Consider the following 14,865-nt stretch of genomic DNA (forward strand, 5'->3'; position numbering starts at 1 on the left):
ACACTGTAATGTACATATGAATCACTAGGGGATCTTGTTAAAATGCAGGTTCTGGTTCAATAGATCTGGGATAAGTCCTGAGACTCTGCATGTCTAACAGGCTCCCAGGTGAGGCAATCCTGCTGCTAAGGGCTCACAGCTGGAGCAGGGAGGTTGTAAGCCAGTTTGACTCAGTTTCTTATGAGTAGGAGCATCCCAGCTGAAACATCTTCCCACCTCATAGGTTACTTGATTATCCACCGCCCACGCCCCCTCCAATGCCCCGTTCTTCTCGTTTAAAAAAAGGCAAGAACATTCTTTCTGAAGAACATTCAAAATAATCTTTTGGGGTTTTTTTGTTTGTTTGTTTTTTAAATAAAATGGCATTAACTTCTTCCAGGATATATCCTTTGCTCATTGTTATATGTTACTTTTTCCAAGAATGTGGTGTGGGCCTCTTTCTTCAAATTAAAGTGTGCATTTCAAGAAACTCTCTTGCATTTTATCTTGGAATATATTCTTCTACTGCATTTGTTGCCATTCTTCTTTAGCAACCCCATTTATACATCAGTTGTATCTCCTTTGTCTACTGTCCATACCCATCATCTTTTCTACAGCCATTTTTATATCTTTAGTATTTTTCATTTTATTTTGCAGGATTTCTTTAAGTCTATCATCAGTTTGGAGTTATGACTTTTTTTGTTTCATCTGTTAGGAAATCCACTGCGGTTTTTTTTTTCTGTTCTTCCCCAAACTTTGCCAACTCACGTTTATCATCTTCTATTGATTTATAGCCTCTTCTTTGAATCTTTACATCTCTTATTTAAAATATTTTCTTAGTGAGATTATATTGCATATAATTCCTTTGAAATGGTTTCCATCATATTTTGTGTATTTCTTCTTGTTATCTTGAGAGAGATAATATACAATTTTTCTTGTTTATATTTTTCCAGTTTTTATACATAAGCTTCAGGTTGACCCTTTTCTTATTAACATCTTTAAATAAGTCACACAACTTGCTGAAGGCGGGGGGAGTGATATAATTGCATTACTGTTGAAACAACCTGTAGCCTCCACTCAGGTTTATTGTCTATTATACTCTCTCATCAAATCTATATTTTTTAAGATTTCCTGAGGATACATCTCCCTCATTTTTGAAAAATCCAAATTAGAGTTTCTCAACATGAAGACCCTAATGAGGACCAATTTTTAAAATTGAAAGAGGGATGGGGGAGTGCTAGGGTCTAGGCCTGTACAGATTACCAGGGCCTGGTGGTCAGGACGTGGAACTAGGGGAAATCTCATGTAAAGCAACCCTGGATTAAGAAAATACATAAAGACAAAAAGACATTATGAATTCATTAACATCGTAAATGAACTTGTGTTTTGGTACACACAATAGCATTTGCAAACATTTGACAAAGAGCTTGTGTATGGGCATCATATGTTATTATTGTGTCTGTGGAAAATGTCTACACATGGATTCACAGAACTCCTTTTCCTTTTTTTTTCTTAACTTTTTATTTTATATTGGAGTATAGTTGATTAACAATGTTGTAATAGTTTCAGGTGTACAGCAAAGTGATCCAGTTATACATATACATGTATCTATTCTTTTTCAAATTCTTTTCCCATTTAGATTGTTACATAATATTGAGCAGAGTCCCCTGTACTTCACAGTAGATCCTTGTTGGTTATCCATTTTCAATATAACAGTGTGTACATGTCTATCCCACACTCCCTAACCATCCCTTCCCCCCAGGTAACCGTAAGTTTGTTCTCTAAGTCTGCGAATCTGTTTCTATTTTGTAAATAAGTTCATTTGTATAATTTCTTTTTAGATTCTGCATATAAGCAATATCATACAATATTTCTTTCTCTGTCTGAGTTTCACAGAACTCATTTTCATTCAGTTGTATTTATCAGGTGCTCACCACCTGCCCACATGCCCTCATGGAGTTTGGTATAGTGGTGAGACAGATAGTAAATAGGTAAACCAATAAATACCAATAAATAAGTGGTTTCAAAATATGGAAGTACGTGAAGGAAATGAGTGGAGTTTGAAATGGAGAATGACCTGCCCATAAAGCTGGCCTCCTGAAGGACAAAAAGGTCAAAGTCATGTGAAGAGCTGGAGGGGATGGGTGAGCATGCTCAGTTGAGGAAACACCACCAGGACCTTCCCCTAAAGTGGCCTACAGATGTCCTAGACAGCAAGCAAAGCCTGTGGGGCTGGATACGTGGTCAATGAGTTGGTACAAAATATCAGAGATGCAGATGTAGTCAGAGAAACAGAGCCCCTTTAGACCACGGTGAGAAGTTAATTCTACATCCAACATGAAGCAGAGTGCTTCAGGCAGGGGTATGCCATGACCCAATTAAATCCATTTTTAATGGCTGTAGTGTAGAGAATGTATTCGAAAATGACTGTAAAAGAATCAGAAAATAGACTTAGGCTATAATCCTGGAGAGAACTGGTCATTCTTGGACTAGAGCAGAGACAGTAAAGATGGAGAGAAGTCTGCAGATCTGAGATATATTTAGGAGGTAGAACAGACAGGACATGTTTGTGGCTTGAACGTGGGTGGTGAAGGAGAGGGTGGAATGAAAGCTGTGTCTCCAGTTTCTAGCTTGGACAACTGAACAGATGGTGATGGCCCTCACTGACATGAGAGTGACCAAGGAAAGAATGTGTTTGGGAGGAGAAATCAAGAGTTCAATTCTAGAAAAGTAACATTTGGGGTGTTTCTGAGCATCCTGGCAAACGCACTAGAAAACAATTTATTGAGAGATAACCTGGGCACCGAGGAGAAATCTAGGCAGCACATATAAATGTTGGAGTCAGTGTAAGACAAAAGATATTTAAAGTCATACGAATGAATGAGGCAATAGAAAGACTGAAGGAAGGAGCCTTAGCAGGTTTAAGTCTCTCCATGGCCCACATGTTGAAAATCACTGAATATAGTTACACTGGCCTTATTGTAATCAACTCTTTTGGTGACCATGACAGAAACCCCCATCAAGTTATATTAAGGAAGAAAGGTAATTATTTGTTCAAACACTGGTAAGACCAAGAGTCAATATGCCTAAAGGCACAGATCGATCCAGATCTTATATGTTACCAGGACACAGTCACTCACTATTTCTTGGCTTTCTTTTCCTCTCTGCTGGCTTCATTCTAGGCCAGCTCTCTCTACGTGGTGTGTCACAGGGCCAGACTTACATTCTTCTATGAGCAAACTCAAAGTTAAAGAGAGCTTTCCATTCCAGTAGTTCTAGAAAAAATTGTGGATGTCTTCTAATTGTACTACCTTGATGTCTTAGTCTGTTTGGGCTGCTGCAACAAAATACCACAAACTGGGTGGCTTATAACAAAAAACTTATTTCTCACAGGTCTAGAGGCTAGGAAGTCCAAGATCAGGGCACTGGCAAATTGAGTGTCTGACGAGGGCCTGCTTCCTAGATAGCCATCTTTTGGCTGTAACCTCATGTGCAGAAGGGGCAAGGGAGCTCTCTGGGGCCCCTTGGATAAAGAAGGGCACCAATCCCATTCATGAGGCCTCTGCCCTTATGACCTCATCACCTTCTCAAAGATCTACCTCCTAATACTATCACATTGGATATTAGTATTTAAAATGAATTTGGTGGGGGACACAAACATTCAGTCTATGGCACTTGGGTCATGTATCTAACCTGATGCCAATCACTGTGCCCAGCATATGCTGTTTGGCCAGGCTGGGTCCCATGCCCATTCCTAGACCCAAGAGATACAGACAACGACTTGGCCTGAAAGCAGGGGAGTGTATGTATAATACCTCAAAGGAAAAAGCAGAATGCCCCTTCTAGAAGAAGAGGATGTTGGTGCTGGACCAGGAAAAGCAACAGCCATGCTTAGAGGTCACTTGTGTCTCTAAAATACACTGACTACATAGAAGCATCTGAAATTTCCGTTTGTCCCATCAGGCAATGGACATAAAAGTTGCCTTACCTTTAGTCGGTGGGCATTATGTACGAAACACTGGAGGTAGCTGTGTGTGGGTTTGGGGTGGGCTGTTGCAGGATGGCTCCCAAACTAAGAGGTCAGAAAAGAAAGAGGTCAGGGATTCCCTGGTGGCACAGTGGTTGAGAGTCCACCTGCCGATGCAGGGGACGCGGGTTCGTGCCCCGGTCCGGGAAGATCCCACATGCCGTGGAGCAGCTGGGCCCATGAGCCATGGTCACTGAGCCTGCGCGTCCAGAGCCTGTGCTCCGCAACGGGAGAGGCCACAACAGCCAGAGGCCCGCGTACCGCAAGAAAACAAACAAACAAAAAAAAGAGGTCAGATTCCTACCCTCAAGAGTAAGAATACAAATGGACAGATATGGGGAAAGTCAGAGAAATGAGGGTGGCTGCTTATGGAAGTGGCCACACTCAGGATTCTAACAGGAATGGGTGACATTGTGTTGAGTAAAGCAACCTTTACAGTCTTCCCTTGCCCCAAGGCCAATATCTGAGAATTCTATCAGGGTCAGGGGCCTGCGTCCTAATAAGAAAACTTTGAACGCAAATACCCTAAGGGATACGTTTATAAGACAAAGCTTACAGGCCCATTTCTAAACTTGGCGGGAAAGGGTATTGAGCAAGGTGAAATATGTGTAGCTTTTACAAATGGAGCCTGACCCAAAATTTCTGCGTGGGTGTGACAGCTTAGAAACCGCAACTGCGGTAATGCATCTTAGCTGTACTCTATAGGTTCTATTCAAAAACGCTAAATCAAACCAAAGTCCAGACCGCAGCTCTCAAGTTGCGCACACAGAGTAATTAGGTTCATGTACTAGCTATTGTCCCTGTTCTGAGCCTGTCATATAAAAGCAAAAAGCCAGAACCACAGGGGGTTGTAACTGGGTGCCACATCTGTGTTTTAATTCCATGCGCTTTCCCTTTCTCCATGAGAGAAAAGCAGAGTTGGTTTCCAGTTGTCTGGGAATACACATCAGGCATCAGCCTTAGCAAAGGTAGTTCTGAATCTTTATGCTTTCAAGATTTGGCATTTCAAATATGAATTCCCAAACTTAAAATGCAATGGTTGGTTAAAAGAGGTTGTATGCTCCTTTCTTGAGAAATATGACTCATTTCTGTCAGGTTTCGTGCATGGAGGTGGAGAGGAATATACAAAGGGGGTAGCTGGAGGTGAGGAGAGAGGATGCAGATCTGACAGCTCTTTGTAACCCCGCAGAAGTCACTTAATTACTCAGGGTTTCAAAGCACCTGGAAAACTCATAAAAGACAAGCTGGCTCAGAAAGCCAGACACTCAACTGAAAAAAAAGTGGGACTGGAGAAAATGAGGAAAAATAATTCCAGGCCAAAGGAAAAAGAAGCTAATAATTTTTTAAAAAGCAAATGCTTCATTCTCCTGTTATTAATCTGAAATAATTGAATAGTCAGAACACCTTCCAGTGTTTGAAATGTTATTATCATCCTCTGCTGTCTTCTCACATTTTCTCTATCACACAGCTGCCTTGCTTTATTTGAAGGGAAGGAGATGGGGTATAAACAGTTTTAATAATAGCCATGTCTAATAAGTCGTGTTTGAATTAATTTTATTTCCATATTATGGAGATGTTTATATTATGGAGCTTTAATTCATATTCCATTTACTTATGCTGTCTGGGGGCTTCTTTTTAGCTGGTTAGACTAGTTGGAGGCCATGTTTGTTCCTTAAAGCAGAGTGAGAAGTTGTATTAGTTAGGATAGTCTGATGGCTGTGACACAGAAGGCCTAAAAATTATGATGGCAAAAAACCCAATAAAAGTTCATTTCTTCCTCATGGAAGTGTCCCCAGAGAGTGTTGTTAATCAGCCTTACTCACATCCACTCAGTGATTCAGAGACCCAAGTTCCTTCCATCTCCACATTCAGTCATAGTTTGGTTCTTAGTGGTCTTGTGAATCGAGCTAGTGGAAAGGGCAAAACAACATGGAAGAGGCATGCCTGACTCTTAAGAATGTTGGTTCTGCCATGGCACAGATCTCTTCTTGTCACACTCCATTACTCAATGTGAGTGACAAGTCCCACCTCCATGCAAGGAGGTGTACAAATGTCATGCCTGCCTGGGCAGCCACGTCGAAGCAACAACATCATGCCATAGGTGGGGAGAAGGGATTGGGTGTGGCCGCTAGCATCCTCCACCACAGAAATCTTCAGCCTTCCCGCTATGTGGAATCCCTGGGACCCCACTCTGTGGCATAGTGAGTTCAGGGTCTGGCATCAAGCACCCAGGAGCTTGACATTCTGCTGGGTCCCTCACAGGTCTGCAGGAAGTCTTGGGAACTATGGGCTTCATTTTCTTCATCTGTCAAAAGCAGGGAAGAGTATCTACCACATTAGGATTGTTGTGAGGATTAAAGGAAGTAATTTGTATTTTCTTTGCTAAGCATTTGTCATAGAGTAAGTGCAAAGTAAATGACAGTTATAAGTATTATTACCCAACTCAGGATATAATGTCTGGATGCTAAGCTCTACTCAGCTTGAGAATTGCAGCTTGATATGTCTTGACATTTTGTTCTTATTCCTGTCTTCCCAGCCCATCCTCACCCTGACGGGACTTCATACTGCATCCTGCCCTCTCCTCATGCCAAGGCTTCCCTAAGTTAGGAACACCCTTCAACCACGGATCCATGACTCTACCCAGCTTTAGGGGAGGGGGAGAGGGAGAGAACGAGAGGTAGAGGAGCCAGGCTGTGAAGCTGGGCAAATGACCGCAGCTTCTTTAAAAACTGACAGAGCTTAGCACAGTGTTTTCCCCGGAAAAGTCATAGGGTAGGGATTTCTTGAGTAGGTTATGAAGGCTCTGGAGGTGTGTGTGCGGGTGGTATTTTTTGTGTGCTCATGAATGCAAGTGTACATACAGTGGAGCTCTGCACACGTGCAAGAGTCAGGACATGCGGGTCCTGCCCACCATGTGTGTCCTAGAATTAGTGTGAGAAATACCTGTCCCTTACAATATCGCTGGGAGCTACCTTACACGGTTGGGTGGAGGAGAAGTGTGGAAATCCCCTATGCTCTGGTTAGCAGAGCACGGTCACTGTCTGCCCCACGCACCAGCTGGTCACTTCAAGGAGGTCTGTGGCTGTCTCAGGGGTTCTAGGAAAGACTGGGTGCATGGATCACAGAAGCATTCATCAGATGCCTTTTTTATGCAACGTGTTGTATTATTCAATCCACACAGCGTCACCTTGAGGTAAGCATTATTAGTCCCATTAAAAAGATGAACAAACTAAGGCTCAGGGAGATTATGCAGTTGCTCCCAGTCATCATAGCATCCTGACTAATTGGTTGAAATAAGTCTTAACAACAGATCTGACTGCAAAATGCATGCTTTTGGTCTGTTGGTAACATACCTCTTGCAACCATTAGTAGATCACCTAGTGAGTGGAAGATGAGAAGAGTGCCTTTATTATACACATATAGAGGTTCACTTTTAGAATGCTAAGACTCTTGAAAAAAAAGGTTTTGGCTTTAAAGGCACAGAAATCTAAAGAGAGGGATTGAGAGAGAGGACTGACTCATTGACTAGAGAGAAAAATCTTAAGGCATTCAGGAGACCACACACATCTCCGTTTATGGCCTCGTGCCAAAGAAGCATCTAGACCCCTCTGAATGTTTAGCCTTTTAATTCAGATAATGGTGGGGCCGGGGAATGTAGGGTGCACATATGTATCTATGTGTGAATTTAAAATGTGATTGTAGGGTTTATTTTTAACTTGACTTTAAAAAGGGTAGTGCAGGGTTAATAAATCATATCATATATAATTTAGCCTGAAAAGTACAGGGTTAAAATGCAACCAATGTCAGAACCAAAGACAAAGTAGAAATCCATATGTTGCTCTGAAATACTGAAATGCACCCACTTTAGCAGATGTTTTGGCTGCTGTGGAAGGAAGGCAGGTTTCTTGGTTTATGGGAATTCTGGGGCTGGGCGGTAAGGAGACCCCATTTCTCGCTGGCCACGTCTCCCTCCTATAATCAGCAATATGAATCCCTCTCCCTCAGTCAGGACTGTGGCAAGACTCATGTTCACCTCCTTTACCATTCCTAGTCTCTTGCTTTCCCCTCAAAATTGCAATGTCACATCACCAAGCCAGTCGGCAACTGTTTATTGAGTGGCCTTCTGTGTGTCTATGAATGGTGAACAACCTCAATCATCCCACTGTTGCTCCACAGGGAAACTATGGGTGACTCTGAGAGCATTTACTTGGTGGGAGGACCCGTGGAGGTTCTCTCGAGGAGGTGACGTGGAAGCTGACACACGGCCATTAAATAGGAGATAACTAAGTGAGGGTGGGGTGAGAGCAAGAAAGAACAGCACGGGAGTGTCCCTTGTAGTGAGGGAGAGATCTGGGCACAGTGAAGGGCAGAGAGATGCTTAGAACAGCTGCTTAAGCGGCTCTAACACAGCGGCTCTCAACCAGGAGTGATTCTAGCCGCCAAGGGATATTTGGCAGTGTCTGAAGATACTTTTAGTTGTCACACTTTGGGGGGTGGACGCTCCTGAACATCTGCTGGGTAGATGCTAGGGGTGCTGCTACGATGCACAGCACAGCCCCCTTAAAAAAATCATCTCACCCAAAAAAGTCATCCGTATCAAGGTTGAGGAACTGTTCAACAGGAAGCCCAAACACAGAGGATTAAACAAGATAGGGTTTCTAAAAATATGTTTAACAGCCCAAAGGGACTGATTTGGCTGAGATGACCAGCTCTCTAGCGCCGGAAGCCCAGCCTCCTTCTACCTTGTTGCTCCGTGTCCTCTAGGGCACAGGTTGGCAAACTTCTCTGTGAAGGACCAGATTGGAAATATTTTGGCTTTGTAGGTCATATAGTCTTGATCACAGCTTTTTTCAACTCTGACACTGTCTTGTAAAAGCAGCCACAGATAACGCCTAAGTGAATGGGTGTGGCTGTATTCGAATCAAACTTTATTGACGTAAACATGATAGACTGGGTTTAGCCCACAGGATGTAGTTTGGGCCCCTACTTGGTCACGTGGTCTTGGTCTGCATGTTGCCCAGTGGGAGGGGGAGGTGTATATCCTTTTGAGGGACAACATGACTTCTGCTCACATCCTATTGTCCAGGATGCGAAAGGCTGGCAATGTAGTTTTTGGCTGGGCAGTCGTGGGCCCAGGGGAAACTCAGCGTTTTTTGTTTTTTATGCACAAGGGAGAATGGATACTGGGGGACAATTGGCTGCACAAGGGAGAATGGATACTGGGGGACAGTTGGCAGTGTCCTCAATTGCTGAATTGAAGCTAAGAGAGAAGCACAAAATGAGGCTGGGAAGAGAGGCAGGGTGAGATCATGCCAGCCTTAGAGATGAAATGAAGTGTAGGGTTACAATTTTTCTCTTCAGAGAAAAGGGAATCTCTTAAGCAGCAGTGTTTTGGAGCCATTTTTCCATTGTAAAAAAGATCACTCTGGCAGCAGTGTGGAAGGGGTTTGCAGGGATGTGGGGAGACAACTTTGGAAAATATTGCCGCCATCCGGGTAAGAGAGACGGTGGCTTGAATGAGGATGGTGTTAAAGACATGAAGTAAATGGTTGGGAGAGAGATTTAGAGGAGAGACTCTGTAGCATCCTGTAGATTAAACTCCCTTTTGAGGAATTAAGAGAACGCACCTTCATTATTCATAATTTTTTTAAACAGAAAAGACTTGATCACTGTCGTCCACATTGGGCATCTGATCCAGCCCCAGCTGGTCCTTGTCTGCTACTTTCCTCTTTTTCCTCCAGGACTCAACATGCCTATTGTTCAACATCTTTTCTGGGAAAAAAAACCCATCCTGGTTCTCCCAAGCATAAGACTCTGGGCTGAAGTCACCCAGGATGTGGACACAGAGTTCACAAGTCCCGCGTGTAATGAGTGGGCAACCCCAGCGCTTGACATAAGCAAAGCATGTGTTTTGAGTCTGACTGGCACCAAAGGAGACAAAAGCCTATGGTATAATTATGCCAAGCATATAATACGTTGCAATTGGTTTCTGTCTCCCATTTGCCCTGTGGTGCAGTGCAAGGGCTTTGAATTGTAGAATGTTCCAGACCTGTGTGTCTGTGCCATCGGAAGCCTGAGAAAGCCATGGCACCTTCTCTTATTTCAATCAGTACTGCTGTGGGCATCTACTAAGCACCTAGCGTATAGGTAGGTGCTTAGTAAATGCTCAATATTAGGGACATAGAGGTGAATAAGACATGACCTTTTGACTTCCTCAATGAAATAGCTCTCTGGTTTCTGCCTCAGTGGAATAGCTCTCTGGTTTCTGCCCCCAGCCCCTGTAAATGAAGGATGAATAAATATTTCCCTAATTGGTTTAAAATGGGTTTCCAGAAATGAAGGCATCTTGGCAATCTGAGTTACAGAACTCCTGAAAAGAACTTTTGGGTTTTATACTTAGCATGGTGGACACATTTGACCTTGAAAGACAATACCACTCAGTAATTCAATTTCAAGGAATTGCCTAAAGGACTATTGGCACCATTTTTTCTAAAAAGAGAGGACATCGCATTCTTCCTCTCTTCATTTGTTTTTGGGGTTGTCAACATTGTGACAGTGACTAACCAGCTAATTTGCAGAATAATAACTTCAGAAGAGAGAGATGATTCATGTGTGGCTCTGTTAGGGCCTCTTCTTCCTCTAATTCCTTTCTGGTAAAGGGTGCCAGTAAATTGCCTCTCAGTATCACTGTATCTGTGGCTCCGTATCCACAGTCTGTATTCACATGCATTAGGATCCTGGAATTGCAGGGCTGTAGGGCAGAGAATCTGGGCTTCATTTGTAGGTGATAACTTCAGAAAGCATGAGCAACGCCAGTTCACTAGAATCCTCACCATCCCTATGGCCAGTAACTCAGTCTTTATATTATTCAGCTATGTAGTGCCAAGCATTTCACTTCCCATGGGTTTCCTACTTTAAATGTTACCCTATTGAGTCTACATCAACTCTATGAAATAGGCGCTAATAACCTGTGCCTTTTGCAAACTGAGGAAATTTGCAAATGTTGCACAGCCAATAAGTGGTAGATCCAGGAATTGAAGGTGGGTTTTTCTGACTCCCAAGTTCATGATCCTACACTATCTCCTTTGTTCAAAGTATTGTTATTTATTGAGCATGTATTTATCATAAAGTCCATATCCCTCTATCTCACTATGATGGTCTTAATGGTCTCAAGTTTAGTTGTTTTGTCTCATCACAAAGGCAGTGCATTTACAGATGACAAGAGTCGCCAAACTAAAGCCCGTGGGTCAAATCCAGCCCTTTTGAAAGCAAAGCTGTATTGGAACACAGCTGCAGTCATTCATTTGCATATTGTCTGCGGCTGCTTTTGTGCTACACCAATAGACATGAGTAGTTGTGACAGAGAGCCCAGAAAGCTGTCACAAAGATGAAATATTTACTACGTGTTTCTTTACCAAAACAGTTTGCCAAACCCTGATATAGAGCACAATCATATATATTGTTTCTTTGATTAATTTCTTTCTAATGAACAGACTGGTGGTATTCAAGGCTTAGGGTCAGTTTAACTGTTAAATTTATATGTGTACATTATTTGTTCCATTCAATACATTTTTATCAAATGCCACTCCCCCCGCCGCCCCCCAAAGAAAAAGGTCATAAGTCCATCCATGGGGGATTTCTGGATGGAGAAGAAAATGCACCATTCCAATTAACGTGTGAAATGTGAAACTTCTTTTGACTTTTTCCAAAAGGCACCCCTAAGTTTTTGCTACTATCTGGAGTTGTGTGCAGTTCTGAGAACATCACCCCTTGATTCCATTTACAAACTGGGTAGTTTCTAACCCAGCTAGTCAGTTACTGCCCTACTGGAAAACAAAAACAAAAGCAGAGCATATAATACACAAGTTAGAAACACACTTTCACTTATCTCCTACAACTGAAAGAACCATCAGAAACTCTGCCATTCTGGAATAGAAAGAAAACCAGTATGAGCTCTCCGATTCCAGCTTTATCTTCATCGTGAAGCTTATACAACCCACAGATAAATTATAAGTTATGACAAAGATTTCCACCAACGACAAACTGACTCACTGTCCTCCAAGTCCTTTCGTCTCTCTGGATTCCACTTCTAAGCTTCTTTATATTCTGTCAAGATGGAGTGTGCTATTTGCCAAAATTACAGACAGTACGCCAGCATTGGGACATATTTTCAATCTTTACCTGTATCAAAGAATGTTATCATTGCTGAGGTTTCTTTCCATGATTGCTTTTTGCCCCTGTAAAAAGAATCCCAGGGCCAGCTTTGTGTCTGTTCCTGTACAGTGATAAAAAGAGAACGAACGGTTAAAGTGACTTTTGTTTGTTAAAATATAACAAACGATTATCCTAGAAACCTCATACCATCATAGCACTATTTTCGTTCATGTTATGTTTTAGCTTTTTCATTGCCAAGTGCCCGCTTGACTTGGGTACCAAAACCACAGTTTATGGACAAGATTTCAAAGAACGGTGATGTTACATTTCTCTTGGTTGGCTGACATCTCAAAAATGTTTTGCCTGAAGCCCTCCCAGAAGAAAAGAAGTTATCCTTTGATTGTAAAAATTATAAAAAGAAAAGGCAAGGCAAAAAAAAAAAACAAAAAAACCCCCACAAACATGGGTAAGCCTCTTTTTCATGCAATGAGGTTTAAATGAAAGCAATTGTGTTATACTTTATGGAGGCGGTATGAGGTACTCTGGAAATCTACTAGTTTGAGAGCTGCCATTCTACATTATTTGAGCTCAGACCTCTGTTGCTGCCAGTGCCAAAGCGGTTTGTATCTTGCTGTAAAGAGGAAACACCAAGCACAGCTCTGGCTATTTGAGGTCCTAGGTGACAAGAGAAAGTGATATCACTCTGCAGGGTTTGGCTTGTCAAATCCATCAGTAATGGAAGATACAGGGAAGCAGTGTATGAAATTCCATCCCTGTGGAGGGGACAGCATTCTTGAAAACAGAAAGTGCTATCTTCCCCATCAGCTTAAAATTATCATATTTAGCAACTGTGTATGTACATGCTTCAAGGGTTTCTACTTATAAAAATTAGTTAATTAGTAATTATTACCGTAGGTTAGGTAAGCATGGATTATTATTATCATAATTTTACAGAGTAAATGAGAATGATGGAGACGGTACCAGGAGAAAAATTAAAATGAATGAGTTCCTAGATCACAGGCCCGAGCTGCCAGGATTTTAAAGAGCTTGTTTATTTTAAAGAACACGCTTTCTTAAAGTGAAACTTAAATATCGGAAAAGCAGGTTTTCCAAATTTAAAAAAAAATGTCCTATGTATCAATGAAACCAGTGCTGGGATTCTGTTTTGTTTTTATGAATATTTCTTTGTATGATTTTATATCTTCCCATATATCTGTGAGGGTCTTATTTTTGATGGGGGATTCCATGTGATTATAACTCTCACTCTTCAAATTGCATTCCTTAGTTTTTTTCTCTTTAGGAATAATCAAAGATCTGAGAGGTTTTGGGTTTTTTTGTTTTTTTTGTTTTTTTTTTGTTTTTGCGGTGCGTGGGCCTCTCACTGTTGTGGCCTCTCCCCTTGCGGAGCACAGGCTCCGGACGCGCAGGCTCAGCGGCCATGGCTCACGGGCCCAGCCGCTCCGCGGCATGTGGGATCTTCCCAGACCGGGGCACGAACCCGTGTCCCCTGCATCGGCAGGCGGACTCTCAACCACTGCGCCACCAGGGAAGCCCAATCTGAGAGGTTTTAGAAACCAGAATTTTTTTTTTTTGGACCAGTGAATATTTGAATAAGTTACACATGCAATCTGTATGTTGAGTGAGTGTCCACTGTAAGCCAAACACGGTCCCGGGGCCTAGGGATCTGGCACTGACCTACAAGACAGGTATCTTTTAAACTTTAATAGCTTAAATTTGACTTTAGAAACTGTATCTTCATGTAATTTAGCTGAAGGAAGAGGGTCTATTGCTGCAAAAAAAAAAAAAAAGAAAAAGAAAAAGTCATTTTGAATGTATTTATTAAAAAGAGAGAGATTTGAAGATGTTATACTTCTGCTTTTGAAGATAGAGGAAGGGGCTGTGAGCCAAAGAATGTGAGGTGCTTCTAGAAGCTGAAAAAGGTCAGGAAAAGAATTCTCCCCTAGAGCCTCTACAAGGAATGCAGTCCTCCCAAAACCTTGATTTTAGCCCCATAGGACTCTTTTTTTGGATTTTTGACCTCTAGAACTGTAAGAGATTAAACTTTGTGTTTTTAAAAGACAAATTTGAAAAAAAGAGCATTGCATTGACTTGTTATGTGTATTTGTTTTCCCTTCGCAGATGATTGCTTCAAATCAGGGTATAGCTATTAGGGAGGCTGATGGATTTTTAAAATTTTATTCCTAGACAACGGGTATACATATATTTTACAGGTGATGCTTCATCCCCCTTTAGGACTAGTGATGAATTCTGTAATAAGATTGTAGTAGGCACCATTTTTTGGCTTTTTGGCATCTCTTTGGGAAACCACTCCCTCCCCTACCTTCATTTCTTGTGGTCTGGGTGTGATTGTCCCCCACTCCCTGGTTCGGGAATGGGCACATGACCTGAGGCTGGCCAACAATGCCTAGAACATTTATTCAAACTGTTAGGAAAGAGACGCTCTTTCTGCTGGGGTTGATAAGCTGGTGAGATGCAATCCTGGACTGCAGGGGCTGCGTAACTATATGGGGAGAGCCTGCCTGAGAAGCAAGCCAACCGAGAGGAAAGCAGGGCAGATTTGTAATGTGTTCTTGTGAACACCTGGATTTAGCCATACCTGAAGCCATTCTTACCTCCTGGACTTTTCAATGATGTAGCCTAGTCTTTTTTTTTTTTTTTTTCCTAATGCCTGAGTCACCGTGAAT

Source organism: Mesoplodon mirus, assembly GCF_964341445.2.
Source record: "Mesoplodon mirus genome assembly, chromosome: 12".
Lineage (NCBI taxonomy): Eukaryota > Metazoa > Chordata > Mammalia > Artiodactyla > Ziphiidae > Mesoplodon > Mesoplodon mirus.